Source organism: Desmodus rotundus, chromosome 6, assembly GCF_022682495.2.
Source record: "Desmodus rotundus isolate HL8 chromosome 6, HLdesRot8A.1, whole genome shotgun sequence".
Classification (NCBI taxonomy): Eukaryota; Metazoa; Chordata; class Mammalia; order Chiroptera; family Phyllostomidae; genus Desmodus; species Desmodus rotundus.
In genome coordinates this window covers 53,671,733-53,698,469 of record NC_071392.1, presented here as the reverse complement: position 1 = coordinate 53,698,469, position 26,737 = coordinate 53,671,733, and the positions used below count along the sequence as shown (strand labels likewise).

The 26,737-nt window shown below is 38.4% G+C and overlaps 1 protein-coding gene across 8 annotated transcripts in view; it reads right to left on the bottom strand.

The window, feature by feature from the left end:
- The window catches only part of SUGCT (succinyl-CoA:glutarate-CoA transferase), a 1,028,943-nt gene that overhangs the window by 351,147 nt on the left and 651,059 nt on the right, over positions 1–26,737 (bottom strand). The gene's annotated exons all lie outside the window — the stretch shown is intronic.

The following is a 26,737-nucleotide window of genomic DNA, read 5'->3' as shown; positions in this document are numbered from 1 at the left end:
CCCAAAGGACTCCAGGAACACACCATGACCAGAAGCATGCTGCAGCCACCTGTGTTTTCCCAAAGACAGTACTTTTAAATGGGAAAAGAAATTCCAGGTGCAGCCTAGGACTGGTTTGGATTGGCAGAGGGTGGAAGGGTTATTTTTCTTTGGATATTTTAGAAGGAATGGTCTTTGAGGCAGAAACCTGCCTTTATTTCAAATTGTATGGTCATCAAATAAAAGATTATTTTTCCTTTTCACAAAACTCTGTCCCTAGAGTTTTGCCTGTTTGGTGGCAAGTGGTAGAACCCCCACTGGCTAGTTCATAACCCTGCCAAAAGAATACAACTTTAAAAGTGTGTGTATATCTAGGCAATAGTAGAAGATATATAGAAAATCACACATCACATTCCTCAGATGTGAAATGAAATATTTGAAGATCTCCACAACTGTTTAAAACACTTTAAATCTCTTGAGTTACTACATTTTGCTTTAGATTTGTTGCATAAACAAGCTTCTAGTCAAGCGAGATTCAGTTCTTTAGCTCTTCTAATTTTCAAAGAAAAGTTCTGATTGCTTAATTATGCACAAAGCAACCTGCTAAAAGTTATAATTTTCCTGGCTGAAAGGGCAGGTGACTTGACATACACAGTAACAATAGACTTCACATAAACATTGGTTTACATGACAGTTCATTTCAAGCAAGCTTTAATGTGCTCAAAAACCCTGTGCTGAGTTAGCCCATATCAGTGTAGACTTGTCTTTCTGCCAAGAGGTCAGTTCCTGTATATGAATTATATCATTTATAGAAAGTTTATTTTATTTAAAAAATGGAGAGATGATCTTTCAATGCTTAATATTAAGTACTAAGTAGATTTTTAAAAATACAGAAACTTTTGATTTCTCATTTTATTTTAAAATGTCAGTACAGGAACTCAGAGGGAAAGTTACTAAGTACCTTCATCAGGGGCTAAAAAAATGTGTAAGGCACACACAATTATTCCTTTAGCCAATTTTATAATATTTATAATATAGTAGTTGTTTTATGATATGTGATAGAACCCTTCTGAGTCTGTTTCTGTTTCTCTCTCTCCACCCCTCTCTTTCCCCATTTTCCTCCCTCCCTCCCCCTCATGATTTTTTGAAGATACTCCTAGCATGTTTTTAGTTAGTTGAAGAAAACTTACTTTATAATGAAGTTTGTATCCAGACTTAAAAATGTGCAGATTACTAAGGGTAACATTAGTAGCATTTAGGAATGCAATTATCTTTAAATGTGAAGGGAACTTATAAACTAGTCATTATTGTTTAATATTCTTAATGGGAGATTCTAAATCTTTTTTTATTTGAAGATACAGAAAAAATAAATCATTTTCACAAATTTGTGTGACCAACATAGAGCTAATACTCATTACATATTTTTTGAATGAATGAATGAATATGATTTCACATAGTATATTTGGAAACAGCTCTATAACTTATTCTTTTTCTTCTTACTCTGGCATAGAAAGGCAAAAAAAGTCAGAAGAAAGGAATCATTAGGGCAATTCCATATTCTTTTCCATCATCATATTCCATCATCAATAAATCAACAAACAAACAAGTGTTTGCCAGGATGTGGAATAAAGGGAACCCTCCTCCACCACAGGTGGGAATGCAGATTGGTGCAGCCACTGTGAAAAATATAATGGAGGTTCCTCAAAATATTTAAAATATAACTATCATATGATTCAGCAATTCTGTTTTGAGTGTATATCTGAAGGTAACAAAATCAATGTCCCAAAGAAATATTGAATCCCCATTTTCACTGAAGCATTTCTTATAATAGTCAAGACATGAAAACAACTTAAATATCCATCCAATAATGAATAGATAAAGAAGATATCATGTATATTTATATGGAAGATTTCATTATATATAAACACAAGATTTAATTACATATAAATAAATATATATGAAAATTAAGTGAAATGAAAAGTAAATACTGTATGATTTCACTTTATGTGGAATTTCATTATATACAACTATATATTATATATAACTATAATATATGTAAATATGTATACACACAAGGTCTGTCTGGAAAGAGTCCAGCCATTGTTAATATAACGAGAATGGTTTGTACAACATCAATGTTACCTGGCAGCCAAAGATAGTGGACTGGATGTGCTTGTGTAAACAATGACTACTTCACTGTACTAGTCCATGGGGACAGTGGACACCATGGAGTGAGTGTGTGTACTGTCTGGCCATCACATTCAAAATGAATGAGCAAGTAGAGCAATGAATCTGCATCAAATTTTGCATTAAGCTTGAACTTCCTCTGTGGAAACTATTTGGATGACTCAGAAGGCCTCAGCTGTGGGCAACTGGTGACTGGCAGCTTCATCACAACAATGGGCCCCCTCATGCATCATGTCTTATGTGGAGATTTTTGGTGAAACATCAAATCACCCAGGTGACTCAGCCCCCCAACAGCCCGGATTTGGCACCCTGCAACGTCTGGCTTTTCCCAAAACTAAAATCACCTTTGAAAGGGAAGATATTTCAGACCATTGGTGATATTCAGGAAAATATGACAGGGCAGCTGATGGCAATTAGGAGAACTGTGTGAGGTTCCCAGGTGCCTATTTTGAAGAGGACTGAAGTGTCATTGTCCTATGAGTAATGTTTCCTGTATTTTATATCTTCTTCAATAAATGACTCTATTTTTCATAGTACATGGCTGGATACTTTATGGACAGACCTTGAACATATAAACAAAAAACAAAACATAAACAAAAAGGAAATCCTGGCATTTGCAACAAAATAGATGGACCTTGAAGGCATTATACTAAGTGAAATAAGTCAAACAGAAAAATAAATACTGTATGATTTCACTTATTTGTGGAATTAAAAAAATAACAAAACCATAAAAACAGAGATCAGATATCTTTTTGCTGGAGGCAGGGTGCGGGGGGTAGATGAAATGGGTGCAAGAGAGGCAAAAGTTACAAACTGCCAGCAATAAGACGAGTAAATCCTGCGGATGTAGTGCACAGCATGGTGACTGAAGTTCATGATACTGTACTGTATATTTGAAACTTGCTAAAAGAGAAATACCAAAAGTTCTCATCACAAGGAAAAGAATTGCAGCTATGTGAGTTATAGATATTAACTAATCATATTGTGTTATTTCACAATATATATATGTATTGAATCATTATGTCATACACGTTAAACTTATACAATAGTATATATCAATTATATCTCAACGAAACTGGGGTGTGGGATCTTTAAAAATAAGGCTTCACTGAGTCCTGCACAAGATGGAGGCATAGGTAGAAACTCTTCACTTCCTCACACTACCAAAAGGATGATAACAACCAATCTAAAATCAATAAACAATCAAAAGCGCAAGAAAATCAAACTGCATTGAACTCTGACAACTAAGGAATTAAAGAAAAAATCAACCAGAACAACCAGACTGGTAAGGTGGAGGACTGCGTGGGCTGACTCAGAAAAATCATGGTGAGGTGGCAGACCATGGTGGCAGGGCTGGCTGCGGAGCTCCTCAGGCTTCGTGGGAGGGGCTGACTTAAGGGGATAAAGGGACTCAGATGTAGCTGTGGACTACGGAGGTTGCTACAGTGGGAGAAATTCCCAGTCTCACAGGAGAGTTCGTTGAAAAGTGCGCTAGAGACAAGCAGGCGAGCTGCACTGTTCCCTCTCTGGCTTCTTACCCACAGGCAGCATTGCAGCACTGCCAGGGTGAATACCTAAGGCCCCACCCCCTTTCAACTTATCAGGTAAGCGAAGACAAAGAAATAGGGCCCAACTGAAAGAACAGAGCAAAGCCTTAGAAAGAGAACTAAGTGAGGAGGAGATAGCCAACCTATCTGATGGAGACTTTAAAGCCCTGTAATCAAAATGCTCACAGATCTTATTGAGCTTGGTTGAAAAATGAAAGAACAAATGAAAGATACCCAAAATGAAATAAAGCAGAATATTCAGGGAACCAACAGCAACAGGGAGGAAACCAGGACTCAAAGCAATGATTTGGAACAAAAGGAAAAAATAAACATCCATCCAGAACAAAATGAAGAAACAAGAATTCAAAAAAGTGAAGAGACTCTTACAAACCTCTGGGACAACATGAAATGTTCCAATATCCCAATTATAGGGGAGCCAGAAGGAGAAAGAAGGACAGCAAGAAATTGAAAACTTATTTGAACAAATAATGAAGGAAAACTTCCCCAAAGTGGCAAAGGAAATAGACTTCCAGAAAGTCCAGGAAGCCCAGAGAGTCCTAAAGAAGTTGGACCCAAACAGGAACACACCCAGGCACATCATCATTAAGTTACCCAAGATTAAAGATAAAGAGAAAATCCTAAAAGAAGCAAGGGGAAAGGAGACAGTTACCTACAAAGGAGTTCCCATTAGGCTATCAGCTGATTTTCCAAAAGAAACCTTTCAGGCAAGAAGGGACTAGAAAGAAGTATTTGAAGTCATGAAAGGCAAGGACCTACATCCAAGATTACTCTACCCAGCAAAGCAAGCTTTCATTTAGGATGGAAGGGCAGATAAAGTGCTTCCCAGATAAGGTCAAGTTAAAGGAGTTCATCATCACCAACACATTATTATATGAAGTGTTAAAGGGACCTAAAATCTAAGAACAGTAAAATCTATGAACAGTAAAATGACAACAAACTCACAACTATCAACAAATGAACCTAAAAGAAAAAAAACAACGAAAACAAAAACTAAGCAAACAACAAGAACAGGAACAGAATCAGAGAAATGGTCATCACATGGAGGGATTTCAGTGGGAAGCTGGAAGAGAGGGATGGGGGGAAAAGGTACAGAGAAAAAGAAGCATAATTAGTAGGCATAAAATAAACAGGGAGAGATAAAAAATGGTAGAGGAAACAGAAGACTCAAGGAACGTACATGTACAACCCATGGACACAAACTAAGGGGGCGGGGAATGCTGGAGGGTTGGGGGACAGAGCACAGGGGGGGATAAAGGAAGAAATTGGGAAAACTGTAATAGCATAATCAATAAAAAATACTTAAAAAAATAAGACTTCACTATAATACTGACATAGGGCCAAGATGGAGCAGGACTTCCATCCTGGGAGAGAAGCATCTCAGGAAAAGATGGATCAATCTGTATGTATAAAGGCACCAAACTCATTCCACACATACTTACAGTGGGCATAACATGTACAAGGCATATTCTAGACTAGAGATACTGCAATAAGTAAAGTCCAAGTTCCATATTTCCTACAAAAATTGTTAGAAAATGGTCTGGGCCTGGGAGCATCTATTTGCAAGGGCTAAGGTCAGCCCTAGAAAAAGAAACCAGTAACTTCAAAGTCTAATCTGGGTTAAAAGCCAAAGTTGGGTGCAAATGCCAGGGAGGACTTCAGGTTCCAAAAAAAAGTTCAAATCCATGTAACAATAAGGTTTTCTAGAGAAGAGTCAGAGGCCTGTCTGTGATCAAGGGAATCTCAACTCAATAGTTTTTTAGCTATGTTTGCCATACTCCACACACACTTTTGAGATGGAGTTGTCTTATGTCTCAGAAGAGATGGACATTTACAGGAAGGGTCTGATCAAAGAAATCTGTGCTATTATCATCCTGATTACAAAATGAAACAGTCTAAAACTTATCACTTCATCCCTACCACAGTTATCTAGGTCCAATCCAGGCAGTCTTTTTCAGATCACAAAAGGGTTCTTTTGTCACCATGTAGGACAACTGTTGATTCAGTTCTTTGATGAGTAAAAAAACCTTTGGAATGCTGAATTTGTAGAACTAAATGTAGATAGTTGGTAACAGGGACAACAAATGTCACACAGTAATCATAACTCTCATCCAAGATACTTGTAATGTTCAAAATACATAACTATACATATACAATCAAAGTTAGGAGGAAAAGGTGTTACTAAGCATAAATCAGGAGTATATGTTGAAGGTTAAATTGTTTTTTGTCACACAGAAATAATGCTGCAGGAAACCCAGAATCATTCAAAGTTAAGCTGCATAATACATCTATGTTACAATAGAGTGTTTATGATAATAAATACTGTTTCCTGGTTTTATTCAGTTGTTTATTTCTCTCATCCTAGAACACAGGGCTACAGAGACAAAAGACAATGGGTTAAAATAAAACAACTTTGGACTTTGGAGTCAGACAGATTTAGGAGTGAATGTCAAGTTAATCGCTTACTAGATGACCTGGTTCAAATTTTAATCACTCTGAGTCTCGATTTTCTAATCTGTAAAACAGAGATATTAATAACCATCTCATAAAATGTTTAATAAGTAAGGTTCTCCCTCTCTCTCTCTCCCCCACCCTCCCCACACATGGAACAGTTAATCAATTCCCATTATTTTAGTTCTGAATCTTGTGTGCACTCTAATATAAGAATTTTTAAGCATTTGTTATAAATTTACCTTCTCTACTCTTTGGGGACAGAACATGTATCTTATCACCTTTCTCTCATGAGGATTCAGAAATTTCTTGGCATAGAGGTCCTTAGAAAAAGGTCTTTTATGTTTTTCTAACATTTACTGTGCTCATGTCACAAGAGTCCTCTTCTGACTACAATTAAGTCCTCTTGTATCTGCAATTAAGATAGAAAATGAGAACAAGAGAAAGATGGCACCTAAGTTCCAATATTACAAATCTGTGCATGAAAAATCATTCTACCACAAATGGTATTACAACAAGAGGTCTGTTATTTCTAGTTTCTGCTTATCCTTGTTGTGTGGTTACACTTTCCTAAGAAATAGTATCGAGGTTCTCAGATACTGAGTCGAGCGGCTGTGAAGAAAATAGCAGGTATTTTATAAGGTGAACTGAAGAAGCAGTGGCTAAAGAAGAAAAAGATCTACTTCCCCACTTCCTAAGAGCCAACATGGAGCTAACAAGGGGCTTCCTTCTCTTGTGTGACTTGATATATAGCTGGAATTAGGGACTCCAGGTTTGGGCTAAGGAAGAGCCACTGAATCAGCAGAGTGGAATAGTAGATGAAGTGAAGGAGCTGTTGACAAAGAAGCAGTTTCCCTGACAGCACAGAGGAAGGAGATAGAGGAAGTAATAGTAGCACAAAGTGAGCTGGCTACTGAAGAGGAGGTTAGGAGTGTTCTACGCCTGAGTGCAGGTTTAAATCAATAAGCAGGAAGCTGGAAGCCAAGGGGAATACAGGCAGTCCACCCCTGAAACCTTGTCTTCTAAAGTTCTGAGGTTCTATTTCCCCCACTGAAATTAACTCAAAAACTTAGATGTTTCTTCTCAAACTCTGTACCTTCTCATTATAACTCTGCAGTTCACAAAATGGAGCTCTTCTTGTGGACTGACAGATCTTTTAAAGGGTCATGAATATTTTCCTCCCTTGATATTTTAAATATAACTTCAATTTTCATTTGGATAAAATATAAATACAGATTCACAAGACTGACATTTATTATACATACTCTGACAGATGAGACAGTCTTTAACTCTGATTACTAATTCTTAACAATAATTTTCCTGGCTCATTCTCAAGTAAAAACATTGAATCTCAACTGAAAAACTAATAGACTATGTGACTTTGGGAACATACTCTCCCTTTCAAGTTCCCTCAAAATTGATCCCCTCCTCCTGCCACACTCCCACCCCCTATTCCAGCGATAGAGAATTACTGGAGGTCCACAAACATTATTTTCATAGCTATAGCTTAAAAGTTCTTCTGTCTCTTGTCTCTGGAAAATTCAGTCTACTTTCAAGGCTATCTTCAAAAGTCTTCCTCTGTGAGGCTCCCCCCCCCCCACAACTACTCTAATGACCCTCAGTGAGAGAGAATCTTGTTTAGATCTTACATGTCCTGAAAGGTGGCACACAAGCTTTTATCTTTCTGTATAAATATGTCATTCATTGATTCAAAGTACATAAGCCATGCATTCTAAGTATCGATCAGGTTGTATGCTTGGATGAGCTTGTGTAAAGGTGAAAAAGACCTAGTTTCTAATCTTATGGAGTCCATAATTCAATAGAAGAAGAGTAGATGGAAAATTTTAATAGGATGAGGCAAGCACTATGAGAGACAGAAGCCAAAAGTTGCTAAAAGATGATATGAAAGGAATAACCCCCCAAGCAGATGGTCTGAGAAGAAAGGAAGAAAGGAAGATGTGGCTCATAAGCAACATCATCAACTTAAGGATACCTGGGGCATAGGGAGTAGTGGGCTGACAATCCCTGGAAAGTGGGTGGGGAGTGTGGACTCTGGGACCAGATGCTTTCAGTGTGAGAACAGCACAGGCAGAGGGAGGACAGAGCTTATCACAAAAAAGGTTCTATGAGGGTTTTGGGTATTGTTCTGAAAAATGGAAAGCAGATGACTTCACTGTATGTATACCTGGAGGTTGTAAGAGGGTGATTGCAAGTGGGGAAACCTCTGAAGATGATGTTGTTAAAACACACGTCAATCTTATTAACCAATGTTACCCAATGAGTTTCATTTTTAAAAACGTGAGAAATAATGAAGGCCTAAATAATGCAGTGACACTGAGAGTAAAAGGAGAGGACAGATTCAAGAAAGCAAGATAACTTTTAACTTTTAAAAGTTATCTGTATATAACTTAAAAGCAAATTGAATGTGGGGGCTAAGAATGTGGGGGCCAGGTCAAGGGTGATCTCTTTCTTTCTGACTTACATGCCTGCTATTATTGAGATAGAGAAGGAAGGGTACGTTCAGGGGGTGAGAGAAGGAAAGATTACGAGCTTAGTTTTGGACATATTTGAGACCCTCTGGGACATCCACAGAAAAATTTTCTGATGGAAAATGACTATATGTGCATCACATATGAGGTCTCTCCATAAGGTATCCATGCAAGTAATATGAAAAATAGACATTTATTGAAGAAGATACAAGAAACATTGTACATAGGACAATGACACTTCAGTCCCTTTCAGAATAGGCACCTGGGAACCTCACACAGTTCTCCTAATTGCCATCGGCTGCCCTGTCATATTTTCCTGAATATCACCAATGGTCTGAAATATCTTCCCTTTCAAAGGTGATTTTAGTTTTGGGAAAAGCCAGACGTTGCAGGGTGCCAAATCCGGGCTGTTGGGGGGCTGAGTCACCTGGGTGATTTGATGTTTCACCAAAAATCTCCACATAAGACATGATGCATGAGGGGCCCATTGTTGTGATGAAGCTGCCAGTCACCAGTTGCCCACAGCTGAGGCCTTCTGAGTCATCCAAATAGTTTCCACAGAGGAAGTTCAAGCTTAATGCAAAATTTGATGCAGATTCATTGCTCTACTTGCTCATTCATTTTGAATGTGATGGCCAGACAGTACACACACTCACTCCATGATGTCCACTGTTCCCACGGACTAGTACAGTGAAGTAGTCATTGTTTACACAAGCACATCCAGTCCACTATCTTTGGCCACCAGGTAATATCAATGTTGTGAAAACTACTCTCATTATATTAACAATGGCTGGACTTTTTCCAGACAGAACATATATGGTAGACACAACTGGACTAAAGACAAGAATATTGGAAATGCTGACATATATGTGGTACCTGAGTTCCATTTAGAAGCAAAGGAAGGATATATACAATGAGAAATAGGTCTTGTAAGTTATGAATATGATGGAAATCTACAAAGAGATACTCGTACACCTGAATCCTAAACATTTTATTGCCACAGAATTCCCAAGCTCTGTCTTTGACCCTCAAACTCTCACCAACAATTCCTCCAGGAAATACATGCATACAGGTCAAGAAATAGTAAGACCAGGTCAAGTGTATGCTTTAGCATTCTACCGCTTCACCACTATTGGAAACCCCTTGGTGAGTTAGACTGGACCACCCACCCTCTAGTTCCAGAGGTAAATATAATGGATCTATTGATACAACACTTAAAGTAAGCTGGGAAGGCTAAACTAATACACAAGTTCAGTCCTCTGCATCTGACCACTCCAGTGCCACGGAAAATATGTCAAAAAAGACAAACTTAAGTAAACAAGATGGGCAGTCTAGAGTAACGACTGCCTAATCCAAGCATCAGGGTGTTCTCAGGATAAGGTATTTCCCTAGCAATAATGGCTCAAAATCCAAATTACTCCCAATTTTACGGGAGAAAGAGAGAGATTGTATAAAGGTAATATTCAAGAGCGAAACAGATAGAGAATCCCCTACACCTGGATTTAATAAATGTCATTGCCCTTGATCCCACTTTGTTAGGGATAAAGTTAGGAGTTTACAGTTACTAAGAGTTGCCAAGGGCTCCCCATTGAACCCAACAGGCCAAACACAGAACCCTGATAAACATCTAAATTTTAGACTGACATGCCAAGAGGAACTTTTAAGGAGGTATCTGAGAAGGAACAGAAAAAAATCTAGGAGAGAGTGTACATTTCTAGAAGTCATGGGAGGACAGAATTTAGACAAGGCAAGTAGTCAAAAACGCATATTACTATTGCATATAACAACTAGAAGTGTCATACATGGCCTCAGTGAAAATGGGTTTCAGTGTAGTACAGAATCAGAACCTCGGATGGTGGGCACAGAAATGTGCACAATTATTATGCATGCTAAGATTTGCATGAGTTAGGCATAAATGGAGAATTCTACTTTTACATGACAGCTAGTTAGCAGTCCTTGGAACTGGCAAATGGCCAAGTTATAGCAGAACTCTCAGCTAAGTAAGAAGGCACCTCAATCACATGGTCTTTGCTTAGTTAGTGCCCAGATGGTGCACTTGAGTGTCTGACCACCAGATACCAGATGGTGAAGTAGCACAAGAGTGTTCTAGTTTTTGATGAGCTGTGAACCTATACATTCCCCTTCCTGATTACCATTTAGACAAATGTGGGTTAGTATTTCTTTGGAATTGTAGATGAATAAAGTTTTTATCTTAAATTTTATTCTAAACAAAGATGAGAAGATAAAAGGATGTTCCATAAGTCCTCAAACTCAACATGTCCAAAAGTGAACTCAAACACATACACATGCACCAAATAAAGAGGTAGAAAAAGACAGAGAGAGAAGAAACTACAGCATATGGTATTAGATTAAAATACCTACACTAAAGTTACATTAATATTAATGTTGTTAGATGATTTGCATCCTTGATGTTTGATCATAGCCATTTACCTGCTATGGATTTTGGGAAAGTCACTTATCTTAGTCTTGGTTTCCCCTTTGGTAAAATGGGATGATAATAATGATACCTAATTCACAGAATTGTAAGAATTAAATATAAGAACACACATGGCAAAAAAAGAGCACATATGGCATGATTCCTTGTGCAAAGCAAGGGCTCAATAAATGTTATCTATTATAATCATTTTGGCAATTCAGAATATGGCAGGAGCTCCAACTGTACATTTATGAACTTCAATAATAATGATAACATGTGCTACTCTTTCAAGATCATTTGTGTTAACAGAACATGTATAGACATAGACATCTATATATACATATGCATATACATACATATATAAAAAGGCAATTTCAATATATAAAAGAATATATTTTTAATCTAAAATATATATTAAGAAGAAGGTTCTTTGATCTTGGAAAGGGTTTTTCCCTCACAGAAACAATGACTGAAATAAAGCATTTACAGAATTCTAGACCCCAAATTAACTTATAAATGATGACACTTCTGAAATGTGTAAGGAAATTAGCAGATGCTGAGAACAATTTGGCCTAAGATCTATTCTAGCTCCCTTCTAGTTAGCAAGACACTGGAGAGTTAAAGTTTGGAGAAAAAAATATCCAAGACACACTTTTAACTAGGGTTTTAAGCAAGACCAAGTTTCCACCAATCATATGAACTTACATGAAATTTTGGTTTTCAATAGTGAGTCACTTGGAGAGAGAAGCAAAGTGTAAAGCATTCCATTTTCTGCCAGAGACTGCATGTTTCCTGAATTAGGTTCTTCCTGGTTAAGCAGCCACTGTTGCTTTCCTGAGGTCAGCGGAGAAAGAACTCCAAAAGCAATAGTTACCTATCATTGTCTTCCTACAGAGATGGTATAACTTTCTTGATTGAACATAGCAGACAGGTTCTGGGAGCTTGTCTCTGGGAGGTCAGCTTTCTATTCCAGCTCTTTGAGTAATTTTGAAATGTCTAATACCCTGTATGAAACTTTTATGTACTTAAACTTATTATAATCAATTCTGCTGTCTTCAATGGAACCCTCTCTAACCAACAGAGGCAAGCAGAGCAAATACAGCTTTGGTCAGGGGTTCCAACTCACTACCCGGGCAAATCAAACTTACTGGAAGCCCTGCATAAGGGTTATCAATGCTAATTACCATTGTCCATAGAAACATAAAGATATTTACAAAACAACTTTCTATGAAGAACAACATGGGATTGGGGTGGAGGAGAGGAGAAGAAGGTGGAAGATGAGAGATAAGTCAGAGGCTGTAAAGGAACAGAAATAGCTCTTTGTATATATTGGTTGTTTATATTATAGCCATATGAAAGATAGGCAATATATGTACAGAAATACTCAAGAAGAAGTTTTGAAGAGTTGAGATTCTTGGACTCCATCCCAAGTTAACTCAACCCAAGTTAACTCAGAACCCATGAGTGGTGGCACCTAGGAATATGGCAATCATCATGAGTGATGAGGTTTGAGAACCAATGTTGTACAGTAAGTATACTTAAAACAGAAAGTGAATTTCAAAGTTTTTACTACTATTCATTTTCAGAAATAATTTAGAACCTGAAAGGAAAAAGATCACTTTTCTTGGATACATGTTTCCTTTGAGCTAGCTTGTAGTTATTGATATTAAGAAGGAACAGGATGTCAGGTGAAATCTCTATTCAAGATGACAGGAATCCTTGTGTGTGTCTCAGCCCTAGCCGGAGGGCCTGATACAGATGTCTCACCTGGCAGAAGCCACCAAGTTAAGGAGAAATTAAATGTCATACTCTGATGATTGAATCATATCTGCCTGATCAGTGGTTCTAGACTAGTACAATGTAGATATTTTATATTTGTGGTTATTAAGAGAAGATAGTTGTCAAATCATTGGCTTGATGCTAACCACCCAGCCTGACTGTGAGGAGCAGCACAAATTTGAATGAGGCTATTTAAGAAACAAAATATTTATGGTAAATTTGGATATAAAATCACCCAATATAGTAAATATTGAGAACAAAAAATCCAAAACTCAATTAACTGCTATATTCAAATGAACGCAGTTGACATGTTTTATTTTGAGGATATGTAAACCATAATCAACTCCTTCACATATTATACAGCTGACCTGCCATCAAGCCCTGGCACCAGAGGTTCATCTGAAGAAGCTGAATCCATTTCTGCTTTTTCTTCTACATCAGTGGTCTTCTACCAGTGTGCCACAAGAATTTTTAAAACATGCAATACATTACTATTTAGTCAGGCACACTGACTTCTAGATTATCAATTAAAATAAAATGACAACAGCCAACACAATAGCCATCTTGTGTGAATAAATCAAAATTATGCCTATTTTTGTCAGATTGGCAAAAATATATTTTTGGTATGCTGCAGAAATTTTGTAATTAGTTTATGTGTGCCATGAGATGAAAAAGGTTGAAAATCACTGGTCTACATGCCTTTCAATCTTCACCAAAAGCAGAAGATAGATAACACATTCCTACAACTTCCAATGTTGGACCCACTTGATATTTTGAACAAATACTGAGTAAATATACTGATTTGAAAACTTCAGCCAGAAATATAAAGGAAAACAAACTAATATTCACTGAGTGTTGTCTGAGTGTTAAAGACTGTGTAAGGGTAAGAGGCATCATTGTGCATGTTATATAGAAATAGAGGCTCAGGGAAGATAAGCAACTTGCCATGGGACACACAAGAAGACATGGAACCAGGATTTAGGCCCATGACTATCTGGGCCCTTTCCCCATAAGCCCTCTTATTATTGTTTAAAAAAATTTTTACTTAACACATTTCATTTAGAAATACGGAGATCTAGTCATACAGTTAACATGCGTTGAAGATAAAGCTCAGTTCTTTGCTGTATACTAGAAAAAGCACATATTACCAGACGGGAGCTAAAAATAGTTTAGTTGTATTCCTCAAATCCTATGAGAGGACTCAGGACACAGGACAATGACATAAATTCTGTGGAAATTCCAGTGGGGAGTAAAGGATGCCAGAAGGTGGACTGGAACATTTAGGAAAGAGTGTTCTTTTTACCACTAGGTGGTTGAATAGCATAATACTGTAGTTAAGAGCACAGACTGTCAGTGCAGGGACTGAAGCAGGCTGTACTACCTTCTAACTCTGACTTTGGATAACTTGCTTAATTTCTCTCATTATTTAAAAGAAAACACAAATATGTACTTCAGAGAGTGTGAAATTTCAATTTAATAAAAAATGTGAGGTGCTGAGCACAGTGTCTAATGCTGAGTATTTTCTTAATAAAAGTTTGTTTTTTTTTTAATCAATGGATGGAACTGGAGAGTATTATGTTAAATGCAATAAGCCACGTGGTAAAAGACAAATCCCATATGACCTCACCTATAAGTGGAATCTAATCAACAAAATAAATAAGTGAGCAAAATAGAACCAGAGACATGGAAATAATGAACAAACTGACAGTGACTAGAGGGGAGCGGGGAGGAGGATAACTGGGTGGGGGGAAGGGGAGGGGCAAGTCAAGGAACATGAGAAAAGAACCCATGGACAAGGACAACTGGTGGGAGTGAGGACTGAATGTGGGAGGTGGAGGGTGGGTAGGGCAGGGGGGGAAATGGGGATAACTGTAATTGAACAGTGATAAAAAGTAAAAATCAATTTAATATTAATTATTCAAGGAAAAAGGCCACTTGTTTGCCTATTCTTCACAGAGGCTCCTGACTATGCCCCAGCATGGGTTGAAGTTAGTCTCCAATGCAGACTTGCTAAACAGCCTGGTTATAGTCCTTTGACAGGCCTAGACTGTGTTCTTATAGCTGGAGGAAAACTCACCTCAATAGCTTGCACCACAGATTCTCCTGGGCAGAAAACTGCCTTCATTTAGAAAAAATACCTTCTAAGTTGCTCAGGGTGGAAAAAGTGAGGTTCTGAGAGATGTGGTTAAGAAGGAGGCAACAAAGACTACCTGAAGAAATACAAGGGGATTTAAAATTGAGGGATGGTGAGAAGAAGGAGGAGGAGGATTAGGAAGAGGAGAAGAAGGAGAGAGGAGGGTAAGGAAAAAGCGGGAAGAGAAAGAGAGAGATGGGGAAAGGGGAAGATGAAGAGTGAAATGGGGAGAGGGAAGAAAATGAGAGAGAAAGAGGGGGAGGGGGAAGAGGAGGAGGAAGAGAGAAGAAGATGGGAGAGCAAAATTGGGAAGGAGAGGACTGGGAGGAGAAAGAGAAGATGGAAGGAAGAAAAGGTACTGAGACAGTGAACGGGCCTGGACCTGATGTGACAGAGAAATATAATCATTAAGAACTTCCTGGTGACAAAGTGGCTTAAGAAGAAGGAGGCCTAATATTCTATTTAAATATTTTGCTGGGATATAAACCTACTCCTGTTGCTTTCAGGTCTTCATTATGGAACAGTTCCTTGTGAGAATGAATTGGAGATGGGGTAAGTTAAGAAAAAAAATAATTTAGTTCCCCTGAAGGTCAGCATGGAACACAGAGAAGAAGGCAGATGTGGGAATTAATACACAGTTGAGGTCAAGAGTTTACTAGGAAGAACTGCCCATGAGAATCAGTTAGAGAATGTGCAGAAATCTGGGGGATGGCATTGGAACTTTCCAGGAGATATGAAATGGGGGATTGAGGCAATTTTATTTAAATCTCAAAGGACAGGGTGACCTCAGAGACAAGGGTGACCTCAGCTAACATCTGAGTTACATTAGCATTTCCAGATGGGGGGAGGGGTTAAGAATGCACTATGGTAAGTGGGATTGTAGAGAGCAGTCATTTTCAAAGCTTGTTTGTATTTTCCAGAAAAATTCTTTCTTCAAATGAAACATTATTTGGAACTCCAGTGTGAAAACAAATAAAAGAATATCTTCTCAGCTTGGCTGTGTGTGCACATGTGGTGTGTGTATGAGAGAGAGAGAGATAGATAGAGAACGAGACAGAGACAGATAGACAGAGAGGAGAAGGGGAGGGGTGTCAGGGCCCTGTCTGCTTGCTTCTTCCACATGCCAGTTTCCTCTCACCCATACAGCAGTTCTACCCATGACTGGGTTCAAACTATCAACAGTTTTTAAACCATGAAAGGTACATCTGGCTATTTTTCATGGACGGAGCACTTTATTTGAGCACACAAGTCCTCAAATCTGATTGCCTTTGCTCATTGTGTAAGTCCAAGTGAATTACCTTAACCTTTTTTGTTCTTTATCTATATAGTGGGTTTATAAAAGACTTCACAGGATTATTGTGAAGATTAAATGCAAAATTACATGTAAAGTACTATAAAGAATACCAGTACATAGCAAATAATATTAACTATTATTGTTATTTAAAATACTTCCTTTACACAGGAATAATATGCAGATATTACAATATCAAACAATTTCCATGTTGGCAATTACACAAAATAGGTCATGGTAAACAGAAAGGAGAAGATGGTGGGTCCCCAGGGGAAACATGCCAGGGGTCTGTGATCCAGGGGTCTGTGCTCCAGGGCAGCCTGAGACTAAGAGAAGAATGTAGGAGGCACCAACCAGAAGGCAGGTTCTCCATCCCAGAAAGGTAACCACAGGCACCACTGCAAGTCAGGGTCTCTGACTTATAACACACAATGTTTCTCTACTAACTATTTAACTCTTAAGTCTAATGACTGAACCATATGCTGACTCTCATTAGTATTTTGGCCCAAGAACTCTTAATTATTATTAACAAAAATAAAGTGACTATAATGTCCAAAGGGATATGGCATCTTAAGGCAGAAGGCAGAAGAAAATATGAGTCACAATTCTACTGCTCCAGCCTATTCTTAAATGAGAAACCAGCAATGATCAGGAATCTAAAAGTTCCTTACAAAAAATAATTTTCTGCTAGGACACCACACAAAATTCTTGATTACACACTGGAATATACAAAGCTTAATATATATATATATATATTATCTGAGTAAATGATCTTCAAAGTCCAAAAGCTGAAATAATGCATATTTTCTACAAAGAAATTCTTGGAATTATATTACTTTTAATAAAATTTATTAACTTAATCATTTTCTCAAAAAGGAGATGTTAAAAGAAAAAGAAGTATATACATGATTTGTGGATGCTCATAAAACAATAAATGGTACTTTGTAGAATGCAGAAAAAAATGAGAAAGAAATTTAACTTTCTTCCATTACAGTAGCCATGTGAAATCCAGGGCAGAGTCCAGTTCTGCATAATTCACACTGCTCCAAAGAAGCCTAGGCAATTTAGATTTTTGGGGTATGTATTTGAGGACAAAGTTTGGAATCCTGGGGAGAGCTGAAATAAAGTAGCATTGCTGATGCTTTTTTGGAAAGAAAAGAAAGTATTCCTAACACTTGGGAAAATGGCCACCTTAAGACTCCAGTGTGCCTGGCATGAAGAGATGGGCAAAAGGAGGAAGAGTTGAAAGCCTGAAGGATAATGAAGTGTAGCCTTCCCTTGTGGAACCAAGGAGTGGTTCCATATGCCTTTATTGGCAGGCATATTTCTAGAAAATCCTGTTATCAAGCATCAGAGAGTTTGGAAACAGATCAAATGAATTGCCCAAGGTCACACACTGTGTCAGGGCAGACCTCAGAGTTAGAACTCACAGCCCTGAAGTTTCCAATCTATTGCTTGGCTCCCTAAACTGCAAATGCTTGTCAAGGAAAAGTCTCCATAGAGCTGAGGCAACACAGCTGGAGAATATTAATCCCAAGGTTTAAAACAGACGGAATTTCACTGGATCATAGATCCAGAACCTGTTTTGGTGATTATTTGGGGTGGGGGTGGGGGAGCGGGCGTGGCAGGGAAGGATATAGGGAAGCTTAAGGTAATCAGATTGTCCACCCCAACAAACTGTCATCCTTCAAACACACACCCACATACTTAAATGTTATTGGCTAAAATAATTAAAAATACTTGTCTAAGAAAAGTCATGAATTTAGAATACCTTACTGTTGGGTGTTTATGGGTGTGTGTGTGTGTGTGTGTGTGTGTGTGTTCTCCTTAAACCCAGAAAAGAAACCCCTCGTAGATCAGTAATTCATTCTGAGATGGAAAAAACAAAAACAAACAAACAAAAACCAAAAACCAAAAAGCAACACCCACTAAAAAAATCACTAGAAAATGAATGCAGTTAAGTCTCAGATCATTGAAAAAATTACCTTCCACCTTCAGGGTGGACTCCTCAGATTCTTGGCCTTTAAGCTTTGGGTTTGTAACTTTTCTTGGCCATTAACTCCATTGAGAACTTGATTAAAACTAAAGTCCTCACCTAGGGAACTGCTTATGGACCCATATTCACAAAATTAATAATAAAATTACAGGAATTCAAAGATGCCTATATGTCAAAGGATTCCTATATGAGTAGTCTGTTACAAAAATCACTGAAATGCTTTGAGGTACATGTGAATGTCATTGACTGATCTATTAATTTCCAAAACCCTGTCCATGAGTCAGCTGCCTCATGATTGCATGGGATACTTGTTAAAAAATAGAGAGATTTTGAATATCTTCCAGATCCTAATGAATTTGAATTTTGGGAGCTACAGGGGTGGAGCAAGTGCCATAGGAACCAGTGTTTAAACAAATGTCCCAGAATGTTCTGATACACAGTAACGTTCGGGAACCAGTGCTTTGCACAGTTGCTTAATAATGCTGTCAACTACTTGGAAACTGAATGGGATAAAGGTAATAGAAATTGGTAGAGACAGGTGTAAGAATAGTGATTATTGTACAGGGTGGGGCAAAAGTGAGTTTACAGTTGTTCACATGGAAAATAATACAATAATTAATAAATAATACAAGAACAAACTGTGTTTTACATACTCACAACTGTAAAACTATTTTTACCCTACCCTGTATTTTCCAGTCCTGACTTGGAACCAATGGTCTAACAATGGCAAAAATATTTGAAATCTGGCCTATTCTAGGAAATCTGGGACATATGGTCATCACGCTATAAGATGAAAAAAAAATGTCTGAGAACTCACAGACTTAAAGATATGATGACCAGATGGTCTACATTAAGAGGGAAGTTCCATCATTTGATTTCACATCCTGCATCTCTAATTTTCTCTTGCCTGTTACCTTCTCCTCAAGCTATTGAAATACCCTTCTCCTTTTATCACCAGATTTCTGCAACTCCTCCATATGTCAGGAAACCTCACTGTAGCCTCTTCTGATCACCCTCAGGGCTGATTTGCAGGCCATGCCCAGCCTCTCCTGTGCTGCTTGGCTTTATAGGCAAAAGTCCCAGAGATTTAATATAGTTCTTTCTCCTTAGGTAGCTACTTCCATCCACCCCACCCTTGTGATTCCGTCCTCACAAGCTACAAGCCAGGGAGCAATATGCAACTCAGCAACTCCAGCTGACTCTAAGAGTATACACATTGGCCCATTTTTATCACTGATCGCTACAAGTAAAAAACAGGGGAAAAAAAACATGGAAAAGCTCTCTCATTCACAATGTTCCTTCTAATGATTTTGCTGGGCTGTAACTGTTGACTTCCTTTTGTATCTTCAATTTTTTGCTTCCCGTTTACTCCTCAACTAAAATAATAAATATAATAATAATAAGTATGTATACTAAATAAATATAATAAAATGTCTTAGAAGGTAAAATGAATAAAAAACAAATGGTAAATTATTAGTGCTTACTGCTAGAATTGGTTTACTCATTGTCGCAAAAGTAGCAAAAGGAAACAGGCTGCAAATATAAAATATAGTCCTTGCTATACTTACCATAGTGGTTTGTCCTATGATAAATACTGAAAATAGATACTGAATTAAACCAAAAACATTAAAAGACTGATAATGGAAAGAGCTCTCTAAGACTATGTCCATTTAAAAACAGAAGTTTCTCCTAGTGTTTTGCAATCTATTTCCTCTTGCTACTTACCTAACAGTGAGTAAAGCAGTCCTATAAATTAACACACAATTTATTTGTGCTTCAAATAAATATTTTATCATTATTGTTACTATGAAACTCATTCATTAAGTGCTATATTAAGTGTTGTCACCTATGTTATTGTATTTTTTTTCAAAACTTTTTTTTTGATATTTATTTTTTTAACATTTTTTTATTGTTGTTCAAATACAGTTTTCTGCCTTTTCTTCCCACCCCTCTCCACCACCCTAACCCTCCCCACCTCCCTCCCCTGTTTCCACCCCCACCTTGTTATTGTCCATATGTCCTTTATAATTGTAAGCGCTCCACCCTTTTTCCCCATTATCCCCTCACATCCCCCTCTGGTCACTGTCAGCCTGTTCTCAATTTCAATGTCTCTGGCTATACTTTGCTTGCTTGTTCATTTTGTTGATTAGGTTCCTGTTAATGGTGAGATCATATGGTATTTGTTTTCAAAACTGTTGTGAAGTACTACTAGCTTCCTACATTTTACAGAGATGGAAAGAAAATGAGGCTCAATGAGGTGTTAAATATGCCAGGCAAAGTCACACAAATTAAGTGTGCTCAAACCAGTGTTATGCAGGTAAATGCTTACCAACCAGCTCTTTGGGGTCAAGGAAAAATTCTGATTTATAACATTTGCTGATTACTATGGTGTAAATAGTCCCACCAATGGATTTCAAGCTACCAAGGTGATGTCACTGAACATGGAATTAGGAAAAGATGTGCACAGTCACATAGTGTCAGTTCAGGCCCTGGCTCCAACACACCATGGTTGATTATAGGCCAGCCTCATCTCAAAAGCACGATATTTATTGCTTTGCAGCATTCCTCCAATTGTATGAGTATGGAAACTGAACACTGGTCATGTCTCTATCCTGGCAGTGTCCAACATTTTGTAGAAACCAGCTTTATGTTCATTCATTTAAAATATAACATATAGAGAAAAGCCACCGAACAGCCTGTTGTTACTGTGTAAAGTCAGAATCAAAAATGAAAACTCTTCGTGGCTACTTTGAAAGCTGAATGGGTAGTAATATAGCAAAGAAAAATCATATAAAGTATGATAAGTCTAGTAATAGAAAATATCAGCACGCTTGACATGAAGCTTAGTTTCTTTCTAATTCAGATATATTTTTTTCAAAACCAAACTTATTACCCAATAAAGAAAAGCCATACTATGCAATCCTCATGGCCATACCCAGGATTTTTTATCTTTCTTTCATCTGTACACCATATTCTGCTAAAATCATTCAAATGTCTTTGACTGGCTACTTTCCAAAATACCCTAATATTCATCTTCTAGGACAAGTTATAAATCAAGGAGGAGTCTACAATACCTGTCTAACTCCTGAATAAAAATGAAAGGAAAAGGAGAAAAGCATATCTATATTTTGAAACATGAGCCTAAGTTATCTATGAATACTTTTGCTCAAAAAGAGGAGAGAGAAATAAATGAAAAGGCAAGTCCCTAACACTTTCTTTTAAAAAAAAAATTATTTTATTGTTGTTCAATTAGAGTTGTCTGAATTTTCTCCCCACCCTTTTACCCCACCCCAGCCAAACCCACCTTCCTCCCTTGCTTCCACCCTCCCCCTTGGTTTTGTCCATGTGTCCTTTAGAGTAGTTCCTGAAAACCTTTCTCCCCACTGACCCTTCCCCACTCCCCTCTGGCTATTGTTAGATTGTTCTTACCTTCAATGTCTCTGGTTGTGTTTTGTTTTAAAACAAATCATCAGCCTGATATTACATCGCAAATGATTTTGAGTAAAAGAAAATTTTTAAAACCTCTGGTTGGTTGTTACATCTGTGACATAAAAGGTAGGAATTAGGAGAATCAAGATGGCAGCATAGGTAGACACACTGTGCCTCCTCGCACAACCAGAACTGACAGAAAATCGAATGGCAAGAAAGTCCCACACCAAGGAAATAAAAAATAAACATTCATCCAGACGGGTAGGAGGGACGGAGATGGGCACCTGGGCGGAGAGGACTCACGTTGCCATGGCGGGACCCAGACTGGCGGAGTGTGGGACCAACGGGGCAGGCAGTCTGACCACCAGCAGACCCCTCGGCCCCACATTCCTGCAGAGATAACCCAAGAGGGCCGGACTCAGAGTGGCGGAGAACGGGGCAGGCAGAGCTGCCTGTAGCACCCTGCGGTCCCACATTCACGCACAGATAAACCAGACGGGGAGCGAAGCAGACTGTGCAAACCAGGGCTCCAGCCCGATGAAATAAAGCCTCAAACCTCCCATTGAAAGCGCCCGTGGGGGTTGGGGCAGCAGCAGGAGAGACTCCCAGCCTCACAGGAGAGGTCCTTGGAGAGACCCACAGGGGCCTAGAGTATGCACAAGCCCACCTACTCGGGAACCAGCACCAGAGGGGCCCAATTTGATTGTGGGTAGTGGAATGAAATATTGAAATCCAGTGGAGAGTGGAATGGGCGCCATTGTTCCCTCTCGGCCCCTCCCCCATGTACGGCATCACACTGCAGAGACCAACATTACCCCGCCCCAGTGAACACCTAAGGCTCCACCTCTTTAAGTAACAGACATGCCAAAACAAAAAAAAAATGGCCCAACTGACAGAACACTTCAAAGCTCCAGAAATAATTCAACTAAGCAGCGAACAGATAGCCAACCTATCGGATACACAGTTCAAAACACTGATTATTAAGACGCTCACAGAATTGGTTGAATTTGTTCGAAAACTAGATGAAAAAATGAAGGCTATGCTAAGAGAGACAAAGGAAAATGTACAGGGAACCAATAGTGATGCGAAGGAAACTGGGACTCAAATTAACGGTGTGGACCAGAAGGAAGAAAGAAACATCCAACCAGAAAAGAAGGAAGAAACAAGAATTTGGAAAAATGAGGAGAGGCTTAGGAACCTCCAGGACATCTTGAAACATCCCAACATCCGAATTATAGGGGTGCCAGAAGGAGAAGAGGAAGAACAAAAAATTGAAAACTTATTTGAACAAATAATGAAGGAGAACTTCCCTCATCTGGCAAAGGAAATAGACTTCCAGGAAATCCAGGAAGCTCAGAGAGTCCCAAACAAGCTGGACTCAAGCAGAAACACACCAAGGCACATCATAATTACATTACCCAAGATTAAATGCAAGGTCCTACATCCAAGATTGCTGTATCCAGCAAAGCTATCATTTAGAATGGAAGGGAAGATAAAGTGCTTCTCAGATAAGGTCAAGTTAAAGAAGTTCATCATCACCAAGCCCTTGTTATATGAAATGTTAAAGGGACTTACCTAAGAAAAAGAAGATCAAAAATAGGAACAGGAAAAATGACAGCAAACTCACAGTTATTAACGACCACACCTAAAACAAAAACAAGAGCAAACTAGGCAAACAACTACAACAGGAACAGAACCATAGAGATGGAGATCACATGGAGGGTTGTCAATAGGGGAGTGGGAGGGGGAGAGGGGGGAAAGGTACAGAGAATAAGTAGCATAGATGATAGGTGGAAAATAGACAGGGGGAGGGTAAGAATAGTGTAGGAAATGTAGAAGCCAAAGAACTTATAAGTATGACCCATGGACATGAACTATAGGGGGCGAATGTGGGAGGGAGGGTTTGGGCAGGATGGAGTGGAGTGAGTGGGGGGAAATGGGACAACTGTAATAGCATAATCAAGAAATATATTTAAAAAATAAAATAAAGGTAGGAATTATATAATGTATGATCATAAAACTAAAATAAATCTTCCTTCTATATCAGATTTAAAAAACACTATACCATGGAAATATGTTCTCATATATGTTAAAACTATCAAAATAAAAATCATAAACCTGATGGAAAGACCAATTATTACTAATGTATAAATACTGGCAAACACAAAAACAATAAAACATAAAATTGTCAGAAATGGTTTGCATTACTACATTTTAATATGAATGTTTAAGTGCTCTGAATGAAAAAAATTATAGATAAATATCATCTGGCAATGTGAAATACAAAATTTACTTTCCAACTATTTGTTAGGAAACACTGTTAGCTTTCATTTAAAATATACTGGCCTACTACAGGAAGAAAGAAAATAATACAAATATTAATTTAAAAATTAATGAAAGACTTCTGGTCAACATGGAGGTGTAGGTAGACATGCTTCACCTCCTTGCACAACCACAGAGAGAATTACAACTTTATCTCAAAACAAATAACAACCAGAACTGTCAGAAATTAGAGCTGTATGGATGTCCAACAACCAAGGATTTAAAGAAGCCACATTAATCCAGACGGGTAGGAGAGGTGGAGTTGCAGAGATGGGCAGAAAGGCATGCAGACACAGTGTGGTGCAGAGAGGTGGAGGTCCCACACTCATATGTGGGATAAAAATCAGGAGGGATACCTTGGGAGTGAGCTATCCCAGCCCCAGGGCAGACCACACAGCCCAAGCTTCCAGCACCAGGAAGATAAATCCCCATAACTTCTAGCTGTAAAAACCACTGGGGACTGGGGCAGCAGAAGAAACTGCCAAATTTTCAGGACAGTTCATTTAAAGAGCCCACATAGACTTAGAATGCATGCAAACCTACCTACTCTGGGATTCACCACCAGGATAACAGCAGGAAAGGCACCAGTCACATATGGGGAGTGGGTGTAGTGACTGAACACAGGGCTAGTGCCGGGCAACCCTCCTGAAGCCAGGCAGCAGCACAGTACCTTTTCTGAGCCCTTCCCCCACATAGAAACACAAGGTGGTGAAGGGGGTTGTCCTGCCCTGGCGATTATATAAGGTTCCCCATACAATTTATAGGTGCCTTTTCTAAGAGAGGGAGTAAGAGTACCTCTACCTAATACACAGAAATAAACACAGGGAGACTGTCCAATTGAGGAGATAAAGAAATAAGGCCCAAATGAAAGAACAGAACAAAATCCCAGAAAACGAACTAAATGGAATAGAGATAGCCAACCTGTTAGATGCAGAGTTCAAACCACTGGTGATAAGGATGCTCAAAGAACTCACTGAGTACACTGAAAACATAACGGAAGAAATGAACTTTATACTAAATGAAATACAGAAAAATGGACAGGGAAGCAACAGTGGAGAGGATGAATCCAAGAATCAAATTAATGATTTGGAACACAAAGAAGGAAAGAGCATTCAATCAGAACATCAGGAAGAAAAATGGAATTCAATAAAATGAGAATAGGCTTAGGAACCTATGGGACAACTTCAATTGTACCAACATTCGAATCATAGGAGGTCCAGAAAGAGATGAAGAGCAAGAAATGGAAAACTCATTTGAAAAAATAATGAAAGAAAACTTCCCTAATTTGGTGAAGGAAATAAACATACAAGTCCAGGAAGCACAGAGTCCCAAACAAGTTGGACCCAAAGAGGGCCACATCAAGACACATCATAATGAAAATGTCAAACATTAAAGATAAAGAGAGAATGTGTTTTTTTTATTGTTCAAGTACAGTTATCTCCATTTTCCCCCAACATTCTCCCCTCCCCAATGACCCCCACCTACCACCCTCAGTCCTACCAGATTTTGACTTTCTTCATGCATCCTTTATACACGATACTTGACAACCATCCACCTCTTTCCCCCATTATCCCCCTCCCCCCGTTGATTATCAGTTTGTTCTTTATTTCCATGTCTCTGGTCATGTTTTGCTTGCTTGTTTGTTTTGTTGATTAGGTTCCACTTATAGGTGAGATCATATGGTATTTGTCTTTCACCACCAGTCTTATTTCACTTAACATAATGCTCTCCAGTTCTATCTGTGCTGTCTCAAAGGGTAGAAACTCCTTCTTTCTTTTTGTTGTGTAGTATTCCATTGTGTAAATGTACCACATTTTTTTTTTGATCCACTCATTAACTGATGGGCACTTAGGTTTCTCCCAGCACTTGGCTATTGTAAATTGTGCTGCTATGAACATTGGGGTGCATAGGTTCTTTTGAATTGGTGATTCAGGGTTCTTAGAGTATAATCCCAGCAGTGGAGTTGCCTTGTCAAAAGGCCATTCCATTTTCAATTTTTTAAGGAAATTCCATACGGTTTTCCACAGTGGCTGCACCAGCCTGCATTCCCACCAACAGTGCACTAGGGTTCCCTATTCTCCACAACCTTGCCAGCACTTGTTGCTTGTGATTTGTTTGTGATGGCCATTCTGACAGGTATGAAGTGGTATCTCCTTGTGGTTTTAATTTGCATTTCTCTGGTGGCTAGTGATGCTGAGCATCCTTTCATATGCATCTGTTCAGGTCTTTTGCCCATTTTTTCACTGGATTATTTGTCTTCCTAGTGTGCAGTCATGTGAGTTTTTAATATATTTTGGAGATCAAATCCCTGTTCAAGGTATCATTGGCAAATATATTTTCCCATATGGTTGATTCCCTTTTCATTTTGCTGATGTTTTCTTTAGCTGTGCAGAAGAATTTTATCTTGATGAAGTCCTGTTTGTTTATTCTTTCCTTTATATCCCTTCCTCTAGGGGACATATTGGTGAAAATATTGCTGTGTAAAAAATCTGAGATTTTCCTACCTGTGTTCTCCTCGAAGAATTTTATGGTGTCATGACTTACATTTAAGTCTTTTATCCATGTTGGGACTATATTTATGTATTGAGTTAAGTTCGTGGTCAAGTTTCATTTTTTTGCATGTAGTTGTCCAGGTCTCACAATACCATTAGTTGAAGAGGCTATTTTTGCTCCATTTT